Raw genomic sequence first — 18,682 nt, 5'->3', positions numbered from 1 at the left:
GCAGCAGCAGTTGATAACATAGCAGTGTTTTGGCTACTGTTGAATAAGTACCCAGGCTATGTCTTTTCAATGTTTCCCTGCCCCAAGAGTACATTGAGGGATTGGCAGGATCTTGGGAGGGGACATGGCTGAGCTAGCTTACCTGGACTGGCCAGAGAGGTATTCCATGCCATATGATGTCAGCTCAGACATAAGAATGAAATAAAAGAAGGAAGTGGGGGGATTGGTCCTGGCGTCTATCCTCCCGAGGAACTACCAAGCTTAGAGAGCCCTGCTTTCCGAGACCGACCATCGTCCTGCTAATGGGAAGTAGAGACTAACATCTCTCTCTTGCTTCCGCGCGGTCTATTGCTTTTGCCTATTATTGTTATTAAATTCGCTTCTATCTTATTATTAGCTTTGGTCAATTTTTTTTCTTCTTCCTCCCCTCTCCCCCTGTCCATTTAAGAGGGGGAGTGATAGAGCGGCTTTGGTGGGCATCTGGCCTCCAGACCAGGGCCAAACCACCACACCCATGTTGGGAGGAAGAAAAATCTCAAACCAGATAATTTAACTGACTGTGGTCTCTGAACAGCACCCACATGTACTTCACAAATGACACAATACTCACCCTCAAAATCAGTTATGGTGTTTTTTTTTTAAAAAACCCATACCAAAACACCTAAAACCTCCATGTAACAAAAGAAGACGTCATTGCAGCAGCCAATGTTATTTTGAAAAGAAAAGAGCAATAAGAGCAATAGCTGCCAAAACCATGGCTTGTAAATTACAGTTTAAGTTCCCTGGGAGCTCTAAACAGACAACAAACCATCTACATAAAGTGTTATTCCAGATGGTAGTTAGACTCCTGAGAGCCTTCAGCTGAAGCACACTCCTCTTTATCAAACTGAAAAAAACAAAACCAACCAAACCAAAACAAACCAAAACCAAACCAAACAAACAAAAAACCCCAAAACAAAACAAAACCAAAACAACAAAAAAAAACCCTACAAAGCTTAAACACCAAAAAGATCAAAATCAAGCAATGGGACAACCTTCTTAGTTTTAAATCTTTAAGCCTAATTTGCAGCATTTCTTCCCACTTACCTGTAAATTTGGAATAAGGTGTTTTTCATACCTGGCTACACAAACTTAAAACTGTCTTTCAAACACCTGCTGGGAGAAAAGTTACACAAAAAAAATCTCATCATGGTTAAAAATAAGCACACTATATATGTGGAGCCAAGAATTTATTACCAGTCTAGATAATGTTTTGACATTCTATCAGACCAAATTATCCAATACATAAAAGTCACAATGATTGTAGACGTATAATTATGTATGGCAATAATGCAAAAGACATTCCTAGTTCTTCATTTCTATGTTATGCTCCTGAAGTCTGTCTGGATCAGTTTCAGTATTTCCCAAGGAGAGGAGTGGGAAGGGTAACAGAGAATCTTCAATGTCCACAGCTCTCACTGGTAGGAATAAGACACTCATGATGGGCTCCTTTCCTTTTCAGTGTCAGAGCCCATTCAGATTTCTTCTCATACTATTGTATGCTATGGCCTTCTCCCTGCTTTTAGAGAAGGGATGAAATCTTCTCTTCAGCCCTCCTGTACCCCTGAGGTCTGTTTATCTAGCAGGGACTGTCTGAAGCTATCAGTCCTTTCCCTAGCAGCCCTCAGAGCATGGAGCTCAGAAAGGCTTGGCAGTAGGTAAGTGGCCATGGGGCACTGGTAAAACCAGCTCAGCCCTGCTCAGGCCAAGGGCAGCCCAGCTACAGCTTAATATTTGCCCCAATATGGTCAAAACCGTATTTACTGGTTTGTAGAAGATGAGCCTCCTGAAGCTCCACCTGTATTAGAATGGAGTAATTTTGGTCATATGGTTTTGACCTATCTGTTTAAGGCCACCATCTTTCTGATCCTTGGGTGCAGGATATAAGAATACAAAATTTAATCTCTCATTAGATAGATTCATACCATTTAATGTTGTAGGAAGAATGCATTTATTAATTATCTTTGGATTATTTTGTGAGAATGTTGAAAGGTAAAAGGGAAAAAGACTAGGAAAAGCAAACACATAAGCAGAATCCTGACAAACTCCAGAATACAGGAGAAGAAAGCAGAGGTACTAAATAAAATCACCTTAATGTGTTTTTATTCTTTTATATTGTATGTACCTCCTTTAACAGATGTATTCTGGAGCTGCTCTCCAGCATGATTCATCTGCTAAATAAAGTGATTGGCACCATTTGAAATTTAAAATTGCTCAGGATTATCAGTCTCTCACTTTCACTCTAGTTCAGTAATAGACTTAATCAGGATAAGTCCCATTGGTATCAATAGGATTTAGTACTTAAGTTAGGCACATGCTTAAAACTCAAATTCAGCAAGATATTTAGTCATTAGAGCTTGTATGTCAAAACAGTATGCCTATTGGGAACAGTGATTAACTCTTATTTAAACTCTTAAATATATATTGAACTTTAAATTCATTATTTTAGTATTGTGCTGAATAGAAAGGAACATACTTAAAATCACATGCTATGTGCTTTCCTGCATGGGATTTTTATTATTTGAAATATTAAATCAATAATGGATTTGTGAACTGTTTTATCCTTTTTCCTGATAGTCTCATCAGCTTCAGTTAAAGGGGAAATCTCCTATCCTACATTTTTTATTGGTAATAGAAGAGGTATTTGGTTAGCATTTTGATGTACAAGAGTAGTCCTTTACATTGTTATGAAGGTGTTCATAAAATAGGTGAAAATAAAGATTGGAAAGACTATAAAATATTATTACCATTATGAATTTACTTGAATACAGATGAAAGTCAGTTCAAAGTTATCAAAACTTTGAAAAACTTCAGCACTATACAAGTATCTATTTTTAATTAAAGTAGTTTATAGGGAGAGAAAAATGCAGTTCATTTGGTATTTATCATGACCCTGATTATCAAAGATTTAAAATATTTGCTCACTTGAAATGTTTTCATTTTAGAGTCACAATACAGGTACAAGGACTGATTAACAAGCTTTTGAGCATCCAGACTTACTCCTGCTTTGGTTGATAGTATGAATACTCAACTGCTACCAGATGAAAACATATCACTGATGCCACTGCATGTAAGCTTAAGTTTCCAATAGGTTTATAGATGAGATTCTATAATTATCTGTTTATTAAGTAACAGAGAAACCTTTCAATATAGGAAAAGGTACAAGGGCATTCTTGGTCATATTTTAGATGCCCTTCTGAATAATGGCTTGAGCATCTTCCTATGTGAAGATACTCTCCTAAACTGGACATAAGGCCAGAAGGACTTGTTTCAAAAATATGTATGATAGCAGTCATTACTGGAAGTAATAATATGGTGATCTGGAATCTAATTAACTTAAAGTTTATGTATCTTTTTTGGAGATATTGCCACGTTTGAGATCAAGGAATACAAATAAGCTAGTTTCAAAGTAAACAATATACAAAGCATCTGGGGCACACTAGTTAGGGAGTAGCTCTGTCCTGAATAATCTCCTTTTAAGCCTATTTAGTTAAGACAGCTGGTCCACACATGATCTACAGGAGCAAAGATATTCTCTTTTCTTTCTCATTTGTGTTTTAACAAAAAAAAAAAAATCAAAGTCTGAAAATGTCATTTGAAAAGTAGAACTTTTTTTTTAAAGTTACTTAAGCAGAAATTGACACAAAAGAGATTTTTGAGATTCAAATGATCAAAGGAGAAACAATGAAAGACAATATCTCTCTTTCAATCCAGGACTGATGAAGTATATTGACTATAATGTCACAAGTTATGAATATAAATTTTTCAGGCTATAACAACAGCAATTGTACTTGTTACACCAAGTTCTGAGTATTGAAATATGAAATGGTCACAATTTCTGATAAAATTCCTATTCGACTGCCATACCTCACTAGTAACAGGATTTCTACTGACAGCTTCCTTAGGGACAAAAAAGGGCATGAATGTACATGATTTTTTCCTGTAAAATCATGTACAATTCAAAAAGTAGACAGTTAATAAATTTTTAAAATTTTAATCTCAATGAATAATAATGCATGGATGAAGACATAGCAATAAAATGCACAATGCACTTTGTCAATATGGGACCAAGGTCTTAATAAGTGGATTTTTTTTTTTTGACACATATAGATAGTATTTAATACAATGTGGCCCTGTAATATAGCTTACCTAGCCTATATGCATCAATGGAGCATGAACAGACAACAATTGTAAAAGTTATTATTTTTTTCACTATGGCACCAAATTTTTTCTCCTTTAAAGACTTAGACTCTACTGAATTAAAGAAGCAACAAGGAATTTGAAACTAACAAACACCATAAGAGCAAGAAGGAAGAGAAGTAGCCTTCTGAATTTTTCTTTTTCAGTTTTTGCTGAAAAGGAAAGCTGAACCCCACGAGGAAAAACGCACATTTACTTTTGTTTAATTATGCCAATGAATACTGACAGATGTAATTTTTATTCAGTTTGTAATTTATGCCTCAGCCTGTAAACAGTTGGCAACTTAGTGTTCTAGATAATAAGTCATCAAAGTAGGAAGTCTATATGTTTTCAGGTTTGTGCAGATGTGTTCGTTTTTTGACACTTAACTAATAAATTGCTTAAGTTGAAAATACATTTGCAACTCCTTTCTGTCAAAACCAAAATAGACAGTAGCAAAGCCAAAGTCATGATCACTGAGATACTGCTTTCTGCAGCTGTCCATATTATCTGCAGAAACACTGTTGCAATAAAAACACTATGTCTGAATTATTCTGGAAAATTCAGCATTGAGATGCCATTGAAACAGGCTGATTCAGAAGCTGACTACTGTCCACTTTGCCATTAGGTTAGTGTACTTTTATCTTATTTTCTTGTGTCCCTATTTAATTTTCTGGCAAATGCTATAACACATACATAATATGACAACTATCAGAATTTTTGAGATCAAAATGTTATGAATAAAGGGGTGATAAGGCAAGAAATTAATAATAATGCATTAATTATTTATTAATTTGGCTCCACCTCCCACATAATGTGATACAAAGGTTATAAAGGTTTGGTTGGTTGGTTGAGGTTATCTTCACAATGTGAACCGCATATGGTTAAACGAACACATATGTGTTTGAGAATATTGTTTGGAAAAGATAAAAGCAGTAATATTACCCCACTAACAAAAGGAAGGAATATATCAAATGCTCATGACACTTTGCTTATTGAGGGAATTCCTCTTATTGTCTCTTTTTACCCGAAAATCCTCCTGAACTGCTACTGCTGTTTAGTCCACATGTGTGGGGGGACAAAGACCCAAGAGAGAAGAGCTCACTTACTCTGCAGCTCACCTCTTTTATCAAAGCCATTCTATTTTTTTTGTCACCAGAGAGCATGGCCAAAAGCCCTTGTTGAACTTCATGAGGTTGGCCTTGTTGAACTTCATAAGGTTGGCTTGGGCCCACCTCTCAAACCTGTCCAGTCCCTCTGGATGTCATCCCTTCCCTCCAGCATGTCAGCAAGACCATACAGCTTGTTGTTGTCTTCAGACTTACTGAGGGTACTTACTTAATCCCACTGTTCGTGTCACTGACATAGTTGTTAAACCATACTTGTCACAGTTCTGAGCTTTGAGGGACACCACTTATCACTGGTTTCCATTTGGACATTGAGCTGTTGGCTGCAACTTTCTGAGTGCAGCCAGTCAGCCAATTCCTTCTCCAGCAACTTGTCCACCCCTCAAGTTCATACTTTTCCAATTTGGTGAGCAGGATGTCATGTGAGACAGTGTCAAACACTTTACACAAATCCAGGTACACTACATCAATTCCTCTTCCCTTATTCACTGATGCTGTAACTCCATCATAGCAATACACCAAGTGTGTCAGGCCCTTGGCAAAGCCATGTTGGTTAACAACAATCACCCTTTCTTCATTTTCTGTATGGCTTAGCAAAGCCTTCAGGAGGATCTGCTTCATGATCTTGTCAGGCACAGAGGTCAGACTGACTGGCCTGTAGTTTCCAGTGTCTTACTTTTTTCACTTTTTTTGAAAATCAGGAGTATATTTCCCCTTTTCCAGTCAGCAGGATGTCTCAGTCCAGAGAGGGAAAGAGACTTGGTTCTTTTTGAACATTCCTGTGTTATGAAATTGGAGGCACAAACAAGGCCAAAATATCAACAGTAAGGCTATTTATTAAGAGAATAAAGTGGGTGGAACAGAAGAAGGGAGAGAGAGAGAGAAGAAATGGAGACAGAAAGAGAGCAGGAAAGACAATATATTATCACACCCTCACCCCCACCAAGACAGTTTGGGTCCAGGGAAGGGTGCTGCTGCAGTGGCTTGGAGGAGATCTCATCCTTGTCATCTTGTGCTGTCTGCCCTGGAGGAGGAGAGGGAGAAATCCCGAAGTCCAAGTCCTTCTCTGAGCAGCCTCCAACATGTGGTGTCTTCAGTAAAGATATCTTTTCTCTTCTCCATGAGTTACAGCAGGTAGAACTTAGGGCTGCTGGTGGTGGTGATGAGAGGGTTCCTGGACTGCTTTCAGGCTGCATGGTGTCTTCTCTGTTTTTCTCCTCCTGAGCAGGCATTGCTCAGGTCTTTTATACAGTTTTTCAGTCCTTTGCCCTTTACCTGCCCATACACACAATACACATCAGAGGCTAATCCATTGGCCTTTTCACCATCCTCCCTTTATGGGGTAGCTGATGGGTAGAGATGATCTTCTCTGTGCACGTTCCAGAGAGTCATTATCCAGTCGTGTCTGCCCATTATACATTTCTGTTGTCTGGGAGCAAAGGTGATATTATCTTTGTTGATTCACATCAAGAGACAAGATTTAGTCTCTTACACAGGGACTTCCCCAGATAATGGAATATTCAAAAGCCATCTGGACGTGGGCACCGTGACTCTAGGTGGCCCTGTTTGAGCTGGGTGGTTGGATCAGATGACCTTCGGAGATACCTTTCAACCACAATCATTCTGTAATTCTGTGAATGGTCTTTTTACTACATAATGATTTACAGGTGTGTCATTTTTGAATGATACCCTATACCTTCTTAGAATTTTTTTTTAAATGGCAAAAAGCTAAAAGCTACCTCAAAGTGTAGAAATGAGTTGTTAAGAAGTGCAGTTTCTGTGCTGAGCTATTTTATACAGAACAACATAAACCCATAAAGATTCAGAATTCTATCAAGACCAGAAGGAGCTGATGGCTGGATATGTAGTGCTTAACCTATTACTAATATTAGCCAAACATGAGACACATCACTCCAAAAAGTGTATTTATAGAAAGAAAAAGAAAACAAGACCAAAAGAAACCATATTTAAATTCCTTCACAAAACACAATGAAATACAAAATCCACTTTTAGAGGTTTTTCAGCCTAAGAAAATTTACCATCATAAGGTCTTGCAGGACAGGAAAAAGAACATACATATACCTTTAGTTTGATAGCATCCACAAATTTGAATTCCTGTCATTCTGTGAAATTTTTTAATCATTAGAGTATTTTTATTATAAAAATCTGGATCTTTGCCACTACAATCTTTTCCTTATAGCTTTTGCATTAATACTTTTCCTTTTGATCCCAGTATGTTTCCAGCAAGATCCTTTTACAACCTATCCCTAAACTACTATTGGATTCTGTAAAATTCCTGATGTTTCAACTGCAGTGCCATAACTGCCTGACTTCCACCACTGTGATTGTGTATGCCCACTTCTGCGAGCATTCATACAGCCCACAACCTTCTCCACAGAGACACACATGGAAAGGAATCAACATTCCTACAATTCCTACTTGTAGTCCAGGACTGTAACAAAATTATCATTGGCATGATGCCTCTTGTATTTTTATCCTTATTTCATCCTTTTAGATTAATATCACCACATTTACATTTCCTCTCTGATAAATGTAGTGGAAATTATTATTTTGATAGATTGAATGGGGGGTTTATGCTTTGCTTTAGTTCTCCTTTCACTCAGGAAATTTCCATAATTATAAATTTTTTATTTAAGACAGTTTGCATGACAAACTATGATTTCCTTCAACTTTCATAGTAGAAGATGCCCATAAAGCAAGCTTCAGATATGTACATTTCTAAAGGTTTTCTTACTGGTCATCTACTTTGAGATGTACATTGTACATTATGTAAACATGAATATTTAAACTTTAACTACTGTATATTTTGTATTATCTAGCATAAAAACACAATAAAACTGCTTGAATAACAGTATAAGAATGCAATTGTTCTGTTATTCTACATCTTTTTGATGAAAATGTTTGTTTTTTTTTTTTACCTTTAGTGTGCTAGGATTGGGGATGCTGTGCAATTAAATGTATATATATGTATGCGAGTATATATGCATATATGTATACACAAACACACATACTTCAATAGATGCGTTTTGTAGAACAGTCTTAGCAATATGCTAGAATATAGGGCAATACCGAGCTCTGAGTAAAAGCTGAAGTCAGATAATTAGCAGACTGTTCCATAGAGAAAGCATTTCAGGTACAGCTCTCCTGAGCCTCTGCTCATGTACATACTGTTAATTCATGTCCTTTAAGAATGATTCACAGGCCTCTGAACCTCAGTCACTTCACATTTCCCACAGAATTCTATTCCTCTCCTCTGTCTTGCTTTGAATCCAAGCTTAGTCGTGCAGACTTACTTAATTTTAATAACAAACTATTGATTATTAAAGAAGAGGTAAGGAAAGGAGAAGGAAAAGGCATATAAAAAAATATCGGCTTCACAGAGCCAAAAGATATTATACCTTCATTTAAATGGGAGTGTGACAGCAAGCCTGTTTATGGTACATGACTTGTCTTCCCTAATCAGCATTCCTCACTTTTACACTAATGTATCCTAACAAGGACAGCCAGAAGTTGTGTAAAAATAAAGAGAAATTTGGCAAAGGGCTGCAGTTGTCAATAAAATCTTATAAGTGACTCAAGGTTACTATGTCAAATAACATGCTTCAGATAGTGTAGGACTGCAAATTGACTCAGTGAAGACACTTTTTCAGAGCCCCCTCTTCTTCTTTTAAAGACAGATTCCAGACAGCTTCCAAACAGGGTGTTTTGAAATCTAAACATCAAAGTATCACCAGTATCATTTCTATCTGTGGACAGAGTAAATTTAAGGATTCACTGAAACCATGCTTCATGCAAAGATAACACGAGTATTTGTTGTGCTATATAAGCACAACCTCAAGATGTATGTTTCTCCACAACTATTTAAAATAAACAAATGAGTGAAACAGATTAAAAATATAGAAAAGGGATACTGAATGCCAGGGGGGAAATAACAATCTTCCCACATTTTATTCTGAACATATGAGAAAAATATGAGTAAATGATTGATACTTCAATAAAAAATTACTTGTAATTACACAATAACATCAGAGACTCTGGATGGAATTTGGCTACAGTGTTCACATGACAGACTTGGAATAAGATTAAAGCTGAAAAAGAAAATGTTGAGTTGAAATAAACTAGAGGTAGAGAAAAGAACAAGAGAAGGTAAGAGCTGGAAAAAACCCAGAACATAGAATAACATAAGCAACTTGTGTATAAACTAAGTAAAGCATCTCTGTCTTAGTATATGATTTAAATATTACAAGAAAGTTAGAAGTATTTATAAAGTTATTGACTCAGTAAAACAACCATCATTAAGAGCAATTTCTCATAGTTATTCTGGTCCCTATTACCACAAGGGAAGCTGAGTCCTTGAAAACCGTGCTGCAACTCTACCTTGTCTATACTTCTTTAGTCTCAGTAGCTGTGCATACGTATGCCATCACTTTTCAGATTTAATCCTAACAGTCAAACTACGAGCAGATGTACAGGTCCTAAGAAGGCCTACCTGAATGAGACTCATCTGGGGCAGGAGGGAGGATGACACCAATATGTTATTGATAAATTCTATTGCATCTAACAATATCTTAGAACACGGGGGAAAAAATTTAAAATGCAAATATCTGTGAACAAAAGGTGAGTTTTGAAATCGAGTTGAAAACTAAAACCAGATTATGACTGTTCCATTAAAGAACAACGTCATCCATATCTGAAGGAAAAAACTACTGTATCTCAATGACATATACATAAAAATATGTAACTGAATTCAGCATGTAGGATACAGAAGCATTGCATGTTGTCTCCTCCTGAAATATTTAATGTAGTTAGCAGCAGCTGTTCTATCAAAATAATGATTTTTGGAAATAAAGAAAAAACCTCAAACATATAACAAGTATTTATAGTAATTTAGCAACCTAGTAAGAAACCCAAGTTAATACAAAGTTGGTTTTGAAACATAAAAACAATTCATAAAGATATATTTAAAAGAATCTGTTTCCTCCTTGAAAAGCTGTTATTTCTACTCAGAGAAGGAAACAATACAAAATAACCTGATCTTATCTTTAAAGGAACAAGAATAAAATCCAAAAAGGCCATTCAAATTATTTTTTTCTGCTTACTATTTTAGATTATATTTTGTAAAATGGTTTAAAAAAATCAAAACCAAAATCAAAGCCAAACAAACCCAAAACCCCCAAATCTTGGTATATTATAAACACCTTTAAACATACATTTTGTTTGTGCACCACTTCAGAGCAAAGTATATTAGCACATACTATTACTATGATATTTTTGAACAATAAGTAGATGTTATTTTATATTTGATCAGTTCAAAAGACAAAAGAGAAAAATATTCATCAAATAAATAATTCCTTAGAAATTAGCCACCAAGCTTTAACAGTAGTGGAACTATATGCATGTTTATGGCTTGTTTATAAGTGCATTGAGACTTAGAACATCATTAGAAACTCTTTAAATTAAAAGATGAGTTTATAAATTTTACAGATTGATAGGGAACTTTAAACCACATGGGTGGAGACACTTGGTTTAGGATTACTTACATATGTGTGCATTTTCCTTATAATTTATTCTTCATTTTAGTATTTTTCTTTCTAAAAGTTACCATCTGTTTAATTATCCTATTAAAAAATAAAATGTGGGAGAGAGAACAAGATACACAAAAGTTCCTTTCTGCATTCTTTTATTTCAATGACATTTGAATATACCATTTGGAAAACAGGATAGACCTAAACTGTGAATTGTATTTGCGCTGAACTTAAGAATATCTATGAAGTGTACTAGAATGACCTTAAACCAAATCTAGAGAGGAGAACTTCACTGTTAAGCTGCTGTACAAATATGCATTTACATTTAGTCCTCCTCATACTGTAGATTAAAATTTATAAAAGTGCGCTAATAGCCATAAACCTCTAGACAACACCAAATTGTTTCTGTGTGATCTCTGTGTGTGACTATTGATCAGAACTTTAAAGTAAGAGCAAAAAAAGAAAAGTAATATAATAATATAAATAATATAATAGTACATATGTAAACATATACACATATATATGAGTGCATACACACACAGTCTATAAAGTCTTTATTCCTACTCAGCCAAGGGGAAAAAAAAAGCCACAGACCTAACAGCAGGTAATATGGTCAGCACTGACTGCCTGCTGGAGCAAGGGTGTGATAGTACCCAACAGAAATAAATAAGACAGGAATCAACAAAAATTTGCAAACCAAAGAAGGAAAATAATAGGTTACATGAGTAAATATTAAATGTAAGCAAATTTCAAAGTTATTTCATTGGAAGAGTTCACTCTACAAATACAAAATCTAGGCATTTTCATTGACAATAAAGTCCTGTCAACACGACCATGATTTAATACTATAATATGAGTTTTTTTTCTCCTTGTATTCTTGAAGAATTCATTTTCTTGCAGTAAATTAAAACCACTTAATAGAAAAACCATCTACATGTGTTTGTGCTAAAACATTTAATCCTTTTTATGGATCTCTCTACCTAAAAAGAACATAGTTTGATGTTCCTGAATTCAAGTTCAAAAAGCCTTGCTTTGAAACTGGCTGAAAACAAACACGTTTCGGCACCGAGTTCTCAGTGCTTCAGCTTTAAATGTATTCAAGTAAAGAGAAACACACATCTTAAATACTCAGCACGTTGGAAAGCATCTGTTGCAGTTTCAACCCATATAACTTTGAGCAGTGTAGCTTTATTCAGCAGCTGGTTCTTTTCAGCTCAGAGGTAGTATCTGAAACATAGGACAGCATGAAGCTGTTAATAAACTCCTTCAATGCAATGAAAGCGAGTGCAAAGAATTTACTGTGGTACTCTTCAGAGGTCCTGCAGCAGCTATGATGAAGAAATGGTTGAGAAGACAGGGATTACTGATTTCCTTGTAGCTGAAGAATTTAGACAACTGAAGATGGCCAGTTGTGCTCTCAACTAAACCTAAGGGTCAGAGAGAGCATCTGGGGCATCTAGAGTCTTCTTATCCATATAAAGAGGGATGGAGTTACTACCTGTGGCATCTATTCATCCTGTCTTAGTTAACATAGGAAACCAAACACCAAGTGAACAGTCTCTGACATGGGCTAATGTTGGATCACAGAAGAAGAGTTTATTTTCTGACTTGAAAAAGAAAGAAAAAACAAAGCAAAGCTTCTTTGCTATGGAACAACTGTCTTTTCAGTAGCTTACTATCCTATCCCAATTTTTCTTTCTGCATTCCTGCTTCATATTTTTACATAACACTCTATTCATATAACAGAAATTATTTTATGTCTCTATCTACTATTTTGTATACATTACAGTTTCATTTAAGTCATTGAGAATGGCATTAGGTTAATAACTCACTAGGAAGTGAAAATTTTTCTTCTCCGCTGTATTCAGCCCCTCATGCTGCTGCACAACTCAATGTTGGTACTTATCTTTAACAAAAGATAAAAAAAAAAAATCACTCTAGTTAGCATTTAAAAAACTACATGGGCTTAAATTCACATACTATGTTAACTCTTGCATATTAGTAAATTTAGTTTAGCTTAGTAAATATGGCAGAGCTAGCTCAAAATAAATGTACCAAATATCTTGGGTGTAAGAGCTGTACTGAGAGGTAAACACATTTATAAGCCATCAAAGAATATAAAGGACCAACTGTGGGACACCTTCTGCACACAGTTTTGCTCCTATCAATGCAAGAAGAATCTCAGAGAGATTGAAGTGTAAGGAATGGGTTATACCTGTATAAAGACAGATCTACTGAAATTAAGTGCAAGACCTAAAACATGCATGTTGAATAAGTATTGTTAGTGATTAGTGTTTATGCCTCTTGAGTAAGGCATAACAAAAATTAAGTCTACTTCCAGACTCCTTAATGTGAATTGAATTTGGTTCCACTAGAAAAGTGAATATTTGACAAAATTGCTGCTAGTCATTGAACACACTGAAGCAATTTACTTCCCTTTGCTCTCAGTGGATTCCACACAACATGTGACACAGTCATTTAAACTTTAGGTAGTAAAATCTATGATGGCTATTTAACAATGGCAGGTACTGTCTGAACTCTATTATTTTTTTCATTTTGGGACTTTTACAATTCTATCTGGGATTTAGCATGTTCCTATTTCCATTCTTATGCAATAATTGAAAAACCTTAGCACAGATGGTTCATCTTTATAATGCCATAATTGAATGTGTCTTATTTCAGATATTTTGCCAGTTCTGGATGGTCTGAGGAGGTTGGGAAAAAAAAAAAACAAACCCCAAACAATCCATATTTATGTGACTACATTTAACAAGCTACAACCCCCTGTTTTGGGGAAAAAAATGTCTTTTAATACTATGACACAGTATCAGGCAGTGAAACTTAAAAATACAGAAAAGCTGCACCTAGAGGCTATGTACATATAACTACATCCATCCCAATTCAGATCTCATAAAAACTCAAATTATACTGCTATTATATTTTAAGATTAACCAGAATAACTTATGAAATCTAGAAATATGGTGCATCTTCATTTAAAACCTGAAATTTCTTTAAAGCAATTATCATTCTTGGCAGTCCTAAATGAAGCATGATATCATAGAGAAGAGACTGTAACTGTCTTTGAAAGTTTCTGCTATATTCTCATATATTCTTGGTTAGCACATCCTAGCACTCACCTATAAGATTGATAATCTCTTTTTAACAGACCCTAGTAAGAGGCAAATAAGCAGTGATCTATCTGGCTATAAAGAAGACATGGGACATATTTGGCTCTAAAGAAGACACATTAATTTTAATGTGAATTGGAACTAATTTTTAGAGAGTACTTTGTCTTATTAAATACACTGGTTTTTTTTTCTAAATATGCTTGGCTACAAGGAGTCAGACTTGTACCTACTGCAATGCTTTCAGGCTATTGGGAGATATTCACAGTTCATATTGCTTCTAGAAAATCACATCCAGATTTGAACTCATTTGAAGTGATATGAGTGAGGATTAAGAAGAGAAAGTGAATGAGTAATCAAAGGTCCAAAATTTAGCCACTTTTTAAATAGAAGCCATACTAAAGAGATTTTTAAGACACGTTTTATATGGTGATTCTGTAAGCAGGTCTAGTGAGAATCAAGTAAATAGAAATCAATTTAAAAATAAATCAACTCTATTTCAATAGATGTTTATTCCAGCAGAAATGGCAAGTCAAAATAAATCATTTAACCTCTTTATTATGGTTTCCTGCAATCACAGCTGTTGCCCTCTGTGTACTAGAGGCATAATCTGTATTATCAGAGAAACTCAAAATAGCACTCAGATAGTTCACATGGTCACTGTTGACTACTTGCAATAGCACACTTCCACCCAGCCAAAAATAACTGCTGATAGAGGGGGGTGGTAGTTTCAGGCTATACCTAGAAAATTTCCCACAGATCTTGAACAGAAAGTAATAGAATGTCAATAAATCACCATTGGGTGTAAAAAGGAAAATAATGATAAGATCTAAACAATCCCATTAGATAGACTATCCACACAGTGGGGTTGTATATACTAACTTTCTCTCTTTTCGGCTTCCTCACTCTGGCTGGTACTTCTCCTGGCTCTTTGCTGATCTTGGCTGCGTTGCTTTGTTTTGGCTAAGTACTAACAAAACAACTCTCTGCTCTTTCTCTCCTCTATTGTGTACAAGAAGGTAGGGAGCAGGGAGGGGGAAGCTGTTACTAGCTCCCCTGGTTTGTCCAGAGGGGGGGTCTTGTGCTGTTTATAAATTGTAAATACCTGTAAACACATGTAAATATTGTATATTTTTGTATATATTCATTGCACGTCATTTGAGATTGTAGTTTTGCTTGTAAATACAACTTCATTTGCTTCCAACTGAGCTAGTTGGGCAATTTAATGGTGGAGGGAATTTTCAACCCACCACAAGGAGGTGTAAGATACTCTTCACCTGCCTTACCACAGTGAGTTGCTGTGCCCATACCCTCAGACAACTTGTATATATACTTGTTGTAGTCTTAAAGGGCTTCCATAAAAAATCAAATTGAGTAAACATTTACAAAACCTGGCAGCCCAACATCATGTCCTCTCCTAGTTCACCCAAATGAGAAGGCACATCTGTCTGAGTCAGCAGTTCCTGTGAAAAACCCAAATACAACCAAAATCTTCTAATAATGCATACACTCTGCTGTCCAGCACACACCTATTATCTGCCTACTCACTCTTAAAAATGACTGATGTACAACATAGAAATGGCTGAAGTACAACATAGAAATTTAAACAACATTTCTCCATGATACATTTTTTAAATTGAAGCCATGAAGCTGTTATGACTATGAGTATGGTAAGAATTGTAAATCATGCAACAGAATCTTGAATGAATAGGTCCAGGTTCAGGGTCCCAAGAAGGCTCTGTGTGCAGAGAGAAGAAAAGAAGCATTATGCTTCTCATGTTTGACTTTTGAACAATTCAGATTTGACACAGAAAAACTTATTGGAATAAATATCCAATTTAATAAATAGAGCTTAATCCATCTTGAAGGTTATTCTAACATAATTCATAATGAAGAGAATATTATTTATCTGAACTCTGTAAAATTCCACTTTAGGCAGAGCTTTGCAGCACACCTAGATGCTACACTATTGCCAGTAAAATTAGTAAAATAGAGCCCAAGAGGAAGAAAATTAATTGCTTGCACAAATGAAAAAACAAAAAGTTTCAGTGTGGTCAGTCTATAAGAATAGGCTCTCACTACAAAGGTCAGAATATTGAAGGAATACTTTGGTTTAAAAGCAAAACACAAAAAGACCCCACAAAACAAACAAATAAAAACCCCCACCAAACCCAAAACCCAGAACAAACAAGCAAATATCCCACCAAAATCAAAGAACACCACAAAGAACGGTTTGGTTTAGTGCAATTTGTCAGTTATACCCTTCAGCAGCTTCAACTGTAATCAAGGTCAAAAAATGGAAAAGGTGAGAACCCAGGGTTTGCCATTCTCTGGTCTTTTTCTGAAATCTGTTTTCAGTAAAAAAATGCTGCAGCCTCATAAATTTTCACCACCATACCCAGGTAAGGCACAACCAGGACTTCACTACCAATATGCACACTCAGGAAGACCATAACAGCTAAGCAGGAAATACAGCCACTGTATGAAAGCATACAGTGCTGTTCCCACTCAAAATTAGGTACAGAAAGTAATGAAGCATTAGAGTAAACTTCTCCTAATCACTAAGTGAAAAGTATGAGATTGGGAAGTCTACACACTCTTTAAAAACCGTCATTTAACACTGCAGTACAAGTTAAACTTTCCTATGATATCCATCCACTCTTCTCTAGGTCAGCCTGGCAGAACTTTTTCTATTACTTGTTTTTATTTTTGTATAAAATCTCATATTTTCTGCCAGCAAATTCCATTTTTCTTTTTTTAAGTTTCACTTAAATGTCTCCTCCTCTTTTATACTTATTTCTCTCACTAACATTCTATCTTTTGCCTAACTCTGTACAATTTTACTAAATTCCTTCTGTTAACTCCCTGACTTTTCCCACTAAACTTCAGAATGAAATGTGATTAAAAATTATTAAACCCATAATTCTTTCCCGTGGTACAGGTTTCCTGTTGATTTATTATGTCAGCTTTCCCTCTTCCCACCTCCTTCACTTTTTCTTTTTTGCAATTTTAATTCTGTTTCCACACCGCCTTATCTTGCTCAGGGTTTTTACTGCAGCAGTACAAGCCACAGTATCCAAAAAACAAAGCTTGTAATTTAAAAAAATAATTACCTTTTATAGTCCTACCAATAACTCCTTTCCTTAGAAGTAAGAGAGAAAGCTGTAACACCTAAATTTGCATACCTCTAAGGGTAAAGTTGCAATCACTAGGCATTTGCAACATGATCACACTTCACCTGTAGTTGCTTTAATCCTTTTGAAGTTATAGTGCTGCCCTCATAAAGGCCTAGTAAGGAGAAAGCAAAAACAAACAAAACAAAACCAAAACAAACTAAATGAAACCCAAACAACAACACAACCCAAACAAACAAAAAGGAATCCCAGAAAAGGTTAATTCTGCAGTGATGAATAGTTATGGGTGTTCTCAAAAAAAGATGCTTTGGGAAGTACTGCTACTAAGTTAGTGTTTTCTTTGTTTGCTATGTTACTGTTGTAGTTCAGGCTCAACTGGCAGCTGAGCCTCAGCAGCCATAGACACAAATGCTCCCCACCCCTTGGTGGGATAGGAAAGAGAATGGGGGAAAAAGGCAAAGCCTTGTGGGTTGAGATAAGCAGACTTTAACAGAACAGCACAAATAGATAACAGCAATCATGGAGCACAATGACACTAATGAAATTGTATACACAGTGAGTGATACAAAATGCATCACTGAGCACAATGGCCAGCCCACCTGGCCCCTCTGACAGTTCTGGACACAGACACACAACAGTCACCTGCTCTAACACCCACACTTGCCCAGGCGAGCCCTTTCCTTATACAGTAAGCGTGATATGAGCATGGTATCAAGTACCCATTGGCTGGTTCAGTCATCTGCCTTGGCTGTGGCCCCTCCCAGCTCCTTGTGAATGGGAAAAAAAACACCAACCCCCCAACAAATAACCAAATGCTTACCACTCTCCTAGCTGAACTCAGGACATTGTCCACCTCTTATTCTATACCACCTATGTTATGCCCAGCAGAGGTATTTAACAATTAATATCATACAATTTAATTCATTGTCTGTTCTCTCTGCAGATTAGATCACCTTGCAGTACACAACAACTTCTCCATCCTCTCTTATTACTCACCATGTGCACCCAGGCTCTTGAACAAAAGCAAACCCATGTGTCATGGGTTGAGTTGAATCTGCTGATGTATATTCAATACCATGCTGACATCACACCAGTTTCAAAAGGAAAGTGCTGGCTGGAGCAAAGTATCGTGGGTCTTGAACTTCAGATTGTAATGTCAGAAGCTTCCTGCTCTGATTGCTGCTTCCAGTTTCCATTTTTTTGGTGTGTTGGTCTTTTCTCCTGGGCTGTTGTGTGTTTGGGTGGGGGACTCCACTTTATCTCTGACTTTTGCTGCTGCTTCCTCTTTTTGCTGCTTTCTACAGCAAATAGGCTGTGGTAACTACTGACAGGTAACTTAGTGACAGGACAAGAGGGCATGGTATGAAGCTGTGCCCGGGGAGGTTTAGGTTGGATATTAGGAATCACTTCCTCACAGAAAGGGTGATCAGGCACTGGAATGGACTGCCCAGGGAGGTGTTGGAGTCACCATCACTGGAGGTCTTTAAGAAAAGACTGAATGTGGCACTTTGTGGCATGGTTTAGCTGGTGTC

This window comes from Indicator indicator, chromosome 1 (genome assembly GCF_027791375.1).
Source record: "Indicator indicator isolate 239-I01 chromosome 1, UM_Iind_1.1, whole genome shotgun sequence".
Lineage (NCBI taxonomy): Eukaryota > Metazoa > Chordata > Aves > Piciformes > Indicatoridae > Indicator > Indicator indicator.
The sequence above is the reverse complement of the archived record's forward strand: the minus strand, read 5'-3'. Positions refer to the sequence as shown.